Source organism: Tupaia chinensis, unplaced genomic scaffold (genome assembly GCF_000334495.1).
Source record: "Tupaia chinensis unplaced genomic scaffold, TupChi_1.0 Scaffold000515_1, whole genome shotgun sequence".
Taxonomy (NCBI): Eukaryota; Metazoa; Chordata; class Mammalia; order Scandentia; family Tupaiidae; genus Tupaia; species Tupaia belangeri.
The window spans coordinates 523,064-531,603 of NW_006160028.1; the positions used below are offsets into that span (position 1 = coordinate 523,064).

Below are 8,540 nucleotides of genomic sequence, written 5' to 3' on the forward strand. Positions count from 1 at the left end.
TTTTTTCATTTGGTAGATCAACAGATTGCCAAATCTTATTTTTCCAGGCTAGTCAACAATACAGTCCCACTGACTGGCACATTTACCTTAGAAACTAAAGAACTAATTCAAAATAGTCGAAAGAGGACAATTCTAAAACTAAAGTCAACCCTTCCTCAATAAAGGTATTGCTGCTTCTGGTGAGAAAAAGGTAGGCGCGGACCAGTGTTGGGATGAACACTGGAGCCTGACCTTTGTCTCTCAGCTCCTGTAACGAAGCATGTTCCAGAGACTGAATGCCGCTCTCTTTCCTCCCACCTTCCTACATCTGTCAGCATGAGGCAAGGCTCAGGGATTTTAACGACAAGACATTTCCCAATGCTCTAAGTGGAGCAGCTGCAGGCACCCAAGCCTTGGCCAGGATTCATCAAATCTGTATGTAAATCCAACTTGCCAGAATCAGGATCCAAAAATATTCATCAACAGTGGACAATGGACAGAGCTAACAACATGTAATGTGCATGATGAACAAGCCCTGCTGCTGTAGCCGAACTCGCCTGCATTTCTGGGAAGTCCATAGCAGTGATGCATCAGAAAATATACTGAAAATGTAATCAAAGGTCAGGTCCCGGGCCCAGCTGAGGGCGCTTCGGTAATACAACGGGACTCATCTGGAAACGCCCCATGTTCTATCCCAGGCCCTGTGCACGACAGGTACACGTGTGACCGTGATCCAGGCGGGCTCAGATGAGGGGTAGATTGCAGTGTGAGGACTCTTTGAGGGTGCTTCTCTCTCTCTCTCTCCTGGGAGAAATAAAGAAAGAAACTTAAGAAAAAATAAGAAAGAAAAAGAAAAGATCAACATGGGCTGTAACTACACGAACGGTGTCTAAATTTAGGATAGTGACAGCCCTCCTCAGTTTGTGGAATTCAGACTATACTGGGAGATGAGATGCTAACAGGGAAGCAACAGACTAAAGCAGGTGAAAAGAGGAAATCAGAAGAGCAAAGGCTCTGGGCTGTGTTGTAAAAGGGTATTGTTGACCCGAGAGTGTGACTTTAGAACAGTGGGAAGACAGGAGAGACACAGTCACTGTCTTCAGATGTGTAACAAGCTGTCGAGTAGAAGAAAAACAGAACTGCCAGAAGACATAAGAAAGTCATGTGATTGGAAAGAAAGAAAAACAGATTTATGCTACATGGAGGAAAAACTCTTATCACTGACTCCTTCCTTCCAAAAAAAAAGAAACATGGAGTGGTGAGCTTCCTACATTGGGAGATATTCAAAGAAAAGTCAGATAAAGGTTCCTTTTTGTTTTTAGAGGTGTTTACTTTAGAGCACGTGTGCTCGCCAGAGAGAGAAGAGAAAGAGATAATGAGAGGGAAAGTGATAAATCACCCCCAGTCCCTGCCCCCAGCGGAGTTGGTCACGCTGCAATCCCTTCTCCTCCATTCTCCTCCCCCGATCTTGGGAACAGACGTACATGCACCCAGCGTCAGTTTCGAGCCACCAGGTCGGAGACGCTAACCTCACTGGGCCATGTGGGAGTTCAGCAATGTAACCACTATGCCACCTGCTGGCTCGCAGATACAGGTTCTTTAGTGAGGAGTGCACGCACTGAGGAACCAGGTCAGATAATCTGACGGTGAGTGAGGTGGTCCTGTGGGTTTCAGCTTGGAGCTGGAGAGTCTGGAATCCTACCCTCTCCTGGCTACGTCCTCAGTCTTGCTTTGCTACAATTGAGGCTACTGTGCAGGAAGAACTGCCAATAGTTTGTGCCCTGGCTTCTATCAATAAACATACTAAGGTTTTTTGCTTTTTCCTTAATTTTTACTATGATAGCTATCATTTATTGAATATTACGTTGAAAAGGGCACAGTACAATGTTGAAGTAGGTTATATTATAGTCCCCATTTTACAGATAGGAAACTAAGTTTCATAGTCAATCATTGAGTTGCCCAACCCATGCAGCTAAGACATAATTCTAACCCAAATCTGTCTGATGCTCTTCAGTGACATAGATTCATGGCCTGAAAACAGTTAAAATTTATTATCTTGACACTATTCTCATTTTCCCTAGCAACCTTTGTCTCATTGCTAAGTCCTAGGGTTAGGAATGCATATAAATTTCTGATTACCCAAGGATTACCTCAGAGATCAGCAGCATGAAATTATTGCCTTTCTCATTATAAGCCTCCATGACAATGTCTCCTTCCGTGTTTGGGAACTCAATGCCCCTGTAAACGATACTTTCTCCAGCCTAGGATTACATGGCTGTGACCCCCAACTGTCATCTTCTTTCTTTACATTCCACTTCAGTTATGTATTCCTTAGGCTCAAGATCTGATCCATATCAGGGGACTTCAGAAAGTTGGTGGAAAAGTGGAATTAAAGTACCAGATTATTTTGTGCAGAAAGTTTTTCTGAAATGCATGCATAGATTATTCATAGTACACCTTTTCACAAACTTTTTCAAGACCCTTTGTAATAAAAATATCTTCTTTCTAATCATAACATTTTATTCTTTACATGAACTCCCTGATTTCATGGCACCTGCACTTTAATACTACTGGGATCTTTTGGAGAGCTGTTCTCTGTTCAAGAATATTACTCTAGAATGTTACAGCTCTTTTAGAATTTGTCTAGCAGTTTTTCTGTTTTTTACTGGGAAGCCCCATTTAAAAAAAAAAGAAGAAAGAAAGAAAGAAAGAAAGAAAGAAAGAAAGAAAGAAAGAAAGAAAGAAAGAAAAGAAAAGAAAAGAAAAGAAAAGAAAAGAAAGGAAGGAAGGAAGGAAGGAAGGAAGGAAAGAAGAAAGGAAGGAAGAAAATACCACTACTCTCTTGCTCTTAGCCTCATCCCAAGACCTCATGGTACTTCAGCTCAACCTTTCTGGTCCTCCAACTCGCTGCACCGCATGTTCATTTACACCTTGACAATGCTCACTTTCAGCCACTTGTATCTTCTGCTTCTACATCTGGGTTGACCAAGTGGCAGCTGAAACCAAGGTCCTTTGAAGATGGATGCTACTATAGTCTGGAACTAATCCCGGCTGCTCTCTGTCTCCAGTGCTCAGCAACTCCTAGTCAGGTCTCTTGACCATTTCACTCTTCTGTACAATCACCATCCTCCATAGGCTTCTATCAACAAATCCTACTACTCTGTTGTAGGATATAACTTGGCTTCTTATCTTGCATTTTTCAAAATTCCTAATTTCCCTAGCTCATTCTCTGGACTGAAAACTGAAAATTCCCTTCTACTACACAGAAGGAAAAAGATAGAAATCAAAAGAAATCAATTATATAGTGTGTGATATATATATATATATCTCCAATGCCTTATGGGACCATGGCTTCTGCCTTTATCAGGAATCGTATTCTATCAATAATATACTATCCATTTTCTTCACACTCTTTTCTAATTATTATTGCCAAGATTGCTTAAACATGCTCCAGTCTTCCTGAATCTCTAATTTCTTATAATATGAAAAGTACATGGAGTTATATCTCAGGCACAGAAGAGTCTAGAACAGAACACAGTAAAAGACATTTGTGAATGTGTGTTTGTGAGAGTGAGTGATGGACTGACTGAAACTCCAGATGTCAATACTTTCAAATTTTCTGCAATTAACACCTACTACTTTTATAAAGTATTGCGCTCTAAAAGTATAATTTCTTCCCCTCACAGGACCAGGGTACTGCTATTAATCTAGCGAATCCAGTTGATTTGTCTGAGTACTGCACGGTTAATGCTGTCTTACCAGCTGTGAGTGCCCTCTGCTGGCAAAATGAGAGCACAAAGAAACAGTTGATAATCTGGTGAAGGCAGTTATAAAACACACGTTGTAGTTATCAATCATTGTGCAGTTTATAAAACGCTTTTACTTCCATCATTTTTATAACACTAGTCAACATGTTACAATGTTATTCTCCTTGTTGCTATGTGCACGTATGTAAATAATAGGTCCAAGCTGTCTAGCAGTCTCTACTAGCCTCGTGTGACTCCTGAGCATTTGAAAAGTAGCTCAAGTTGACTGACCTGCAAATGTAAGATACACGCATTTCAAGCGTTATAATGTAAAAAAGGATGTAAAATTCCTGAACAATTTTTATGTTGAATACATGTTGAAATTATAATATCTTGTATGTTTTGGATTAAATATTGAGATTAATTTTATCTCATTTTCTTTTAAGAATTATTTAACTTTTTTATTTATTTTAACTTACCCAACGAGAGACAGAGTGAGAGAGAAAGAGAGAAAGTGAGAAAGCAAGCTGCCAAGTCCGGGACTCGAACTGATTGGTCATGTGGGAGTCCAGTGCACTTAACCACCATGCCACCTGCTGGCCCCATTTTACCTCTTTATTTTCTATCTTTTAAAATACAGTTACTAGAATATCTGAAATTACACACATCTTGCATTATATTTCTCTTTTATAACATGCCATAGATGCTAGATCCTAAAGTGGTAGTGCCATGCAGAAATGTCAAAGTGGGGGTTAAACAAATGGCTAGGGAAATCCTGAATCCTCATGTACAATATATTGAGGACACAGAGACAGAGAGAGGTCTAGCAGCACTGGCCACACTGTTAAGACTCTATAATCCACAGGGAAGACCTGGATTCAATTTCTAGTTCAACCTAAAGGCCAGGGTAGTGGCACATGGCTGACCTCCCAGCTGAAACGAAGTTCTCATCTTTAACACCACCATGAAATCCCCCAAACACGGGGTAGGGGAATACTGGAGAAGGACTTGCTTTGTGGATATGGTTCATAGAGAGTGGCTGATGTGTTAGGTACGGGTTACTGCCCTCCCCTTTCCATGAAAGGGGAGGGCGAGAAGTGCCTGGGCCTCACTTCAAGCCTACTGAGAGACACCAAGGGGACGACGTGGCCCATGGAAGCAGAGTAAGAGGGCTGTGATTCGGGGAGTAACTGCACTTTTGGACTTTGTCAAGGTAAAGAATACCTCTTTACCCACCTCTGTGTGTGGACTGTGTTATATCAGGTCCATGATTGAAGAGCTTCTCAAAGAAGCTCTTAAGGGGTGATAGGATGAGAGCAGATGAAAATTGTAAATGGATTATTAAAAAATTGTAAGTGGATTATCTTCAAAGAAGGCTATCTAAAGAGGTGATAGGATGACAGCCAATGAAATTCTAAGTGGCTTATTGAGTTGCAAGCTGGGGAATCCCAAAGATTCTGGGAATTCAAGATGAGGGATCACCAGGGATGGGAGGAGCAGCATGAGGGGAGATATGCCATATGACATAGCCCAGTTAAGGTGGCCAAGCTTCCCTCTTCCCCTGCACTAACAAAAACTATAAAGAAAACCAAGAGACCTGTTTCACACATCTGTGAACCTGGGACGTGTGGCACACATCTGAAAGGTCCATTTATGCAAATGCAACACATAAACAGTGACAGGCTAAAAGCACATTAGCTGTTCCCAGGTGGCCTCTTCTGACCTTTGTCAACCTCTTGATTCTTCCACATACTGATTCATTCACTCGTCAGACTCTGAGTAAGACTGTGGTCAGTAAACAGCTATCCCAAGAATATCAGCATTGGAGAGGCCTTAGGAGTCCTCTTCTCTCCATCCATAGATTTATCCAACACCGAAACGTCTGCACTGAGCACTTACTGCGCGTCAGGCATTACGCTAGGCAACAGTGGTAAGATGTGGTTCCAGTCAAGGTTGGGTTTGGTGAGAAATCACCGTCTCCAAATGCAGCCCACTCTCCTTTGAGGAAATGTTAATAATATTAGGAAGGTTTTCTTGTATCTACTCATAGAATTATAAAAGAACCTATGTGTTTGGAGAAAGTGAATTTAATGTGGACGGAGCACAATATGGTAGAAAACTTGCCACATAAACAGCTCCATCCAGACGATTTTGACTGTTAGAAAAGTTAATTTGTCGGGGTCAGCAGGTGGCATAGTGTTTAAGGTGCTGGACTCCCATGTGGCCGACAACGCTTTGAGTCCCGAACCTGGTGGCTTGAAAGTCATGCCAAGCACATGTGCATGTGTGCCCAAATTCCAAGGACAATGAAGGAAAGGGTACTGTAGCGTGCCCATCCCCGTAGGGGGTGATTTCCCACTTCCTTTCAGTGTCTGTCTCCTGCAAGCACAGGTACCCTGTGCCAAAAAACCTGTAGGAAAAAAAGAAAACTTCATTTGTCTACTTTGCCAGTTCTTTTTGGTGAGGTGAAACTTTTACTTTTACAAGCATTCTTCTTCTCTACCAACGTTTTTTTAATAAAGATTGTCTTTTGTGATATTTATCACAGCTTTCTTTTGGTTGGTTTTTATGGAACATCTTTTTTTTTTTCCTGTACTTAAATTTTCCTTAGATTTTCTCGGTATTTATTATAAAGCAGCATATAGTTGATTTTTATCTGACAATCTTATGTCTTCCAATTTAAACATTTAGCCACAAACATTTCATGGAACTATTGAAATATTTAGGTTTGAATTAACCAATTAACTATTGGCTTTATATTTGTTCTACCTTTTCTGTGCTTCTTGGGAACTAGTTATATTTATTTATTTTCCTCAGTATTGACTTGGTAGTGCAGGACAGTTCCCTGGATGGGCCTGGGACAATTTACCTCTCTCTTTTCTTGACTTCAGTAAGTGTAGAATGTACTCCAAATGCAATACCTGGACACAGAAAACAGGATGTCCTACAATTTAGCCCCGTGAGTCCCCTGTCCATGAGTATGAATCCCAGGGCAGCTGCTTTCCAGGGTCTCAGCTGTAGTACAAGTTGGGCACACATGGACATAACCGTCTGCCCTGGGGCAACCTTCTTGACCCTCAGGGGACTGGTGGATTAGGAATTCTAATCACTTGGTATCTCCAACAGCCTACCTCTAAGTAAAAAAACTGCTTTGTGTAACTTGTTGTGTACAAATGTGTTTTGTCTCATCAGATTCGCACAAGCTGGTCACGAGAGCACAGTGAACCTGCTTCGCAGGTAGATTTTTACATCCTTTAACTATTCTTTTTAGTTATAGTGGTTACAGCAAGCACATTTGATGGTACCAAAGTTTAGTAATACTTAAACCTCTTCCAACATAATGAAGGAACTTTATCTTGCTACCCAAAATGTTTTTAGGTAAGCAACAGAAGTATCACCTGAGGAGTTTTTAAAAATGTAAACTCTCCAGCCCCACCTCAGATCTTTGGGTGTAATCTACAATTTAACAATACCCCAGATGATTAATAGAAGCATATGAAAAATATTGAGAAATACTGCTTTGTACACTTTAATTCCATTTACTCTTCCATAATTTATATACCAATTTCATGTATTTTGTTTACATTTTAAACCCACAGGACATTATTGTTGAATCATTCAATATTAATTTATATTTACCAACAAATATGTGCTTTCCATTTATATTTATTCCTTTCTTTATTTCTGACCTTTTATCCAAGATCATTTTCCTTTTGCCAGAAGCACACACACACACACACACACACATATGCACACACTTATTAGTGTGGTTTTTTGCATCATTTTTGTTTGAAAATTTATCTCCCTGTCATTTAGAAAACTTTATTATGGCAATCATAGTATCACAGAGTAGAAAGAATAGTATAGTCAACCTGAGTTACCTCTCTCTGATCATTTATATATGGTTAATCTCTTCTATAACTCATTCACTTCATACCCACTCACATACCTGTTCATCTGTAAATATTTCAGTTTGTAGGCTCTAAAATTTAATAACTTTTGTCTTTAAGTTACAACTTATTCCTAATATCATTATCACACCTAAAAAGATAAACGTTAAATCCTTAATATTTCCAAAAACTAAAACTGTTCACATTTCCCCATTTATCTTAATAGATTTGGTTTTCAATTTGTTTGCAGTTATAGCATGACTTACATCTTAAGTCTCTCCTTCTTTCTAATCCCTTACAAGTATATTTTGTACTGAATAATGATTTATTTATTAATATTTTGGGGGAGAGGTTTTTTCTATAGGGCGCCTGCACTCGCCAGAAAGACAGAAAGCAAGAAATCACCCCCCAGGGGGGATGGCCACACTGCAATCCCTTCTGCTTAATTTTCCTCTCGGGATCTTGGGCACGCACGTACACACGCCCGGCGTGAGTCTAAGCCACCGAGTCCAGGACTTGAGCAGTGGTCGGCTACATGGGAGTCCAGCGACATAGCCATTGTGCTAACTGCTGGTCCCATTTTTTATTTTATCAAGTTTACAATAGTCTGAATTTTGCAGATTGCAATCTTATCTTACCATTAAAAAGTTCAATACCCTAAACTGCCTATAACTTGGTAGATAAGTCTTGAAATTTAGTAATTCTGTTGACCATACTGTTACTTTATTTGCTCATGACATCTGATTCTTTTATATAAACTGTTAGTGAAAATTGTAATAACCTCATTCTATTTCTTTTATTTGACTGTTAAAATACTTCTGTCAAGAGAAATGAACTCTCATCAAAATTCAATACATTGATGAGTGTGTGCGCGCATTTGTATGACATTCATTACATTGATGAGTGTGTGCGCGCATTTGTATGT

The 8,540-nt window shown here is 40.0% G+C and overlaps 1 non-coding gene across 1 annotated transcript; it reads left to right on the plus strand.

The window, feature by feature from the left end:
- Positions 1 to 2,595: 2,595 nt before the first annotated feature.
- On the plus strand, positions 2,596 to 2,657 carry LOC114009314 (U7 small nuclear RNA). Its single transcript, XR_003550759.1, has one exon. It is a non-coding gene; the product is annotated as a U7 small nuclear RNA (small nuclear RNA).
- Positions 2,658 to 8,540: the final 5,883 nt, after the last annotated feature.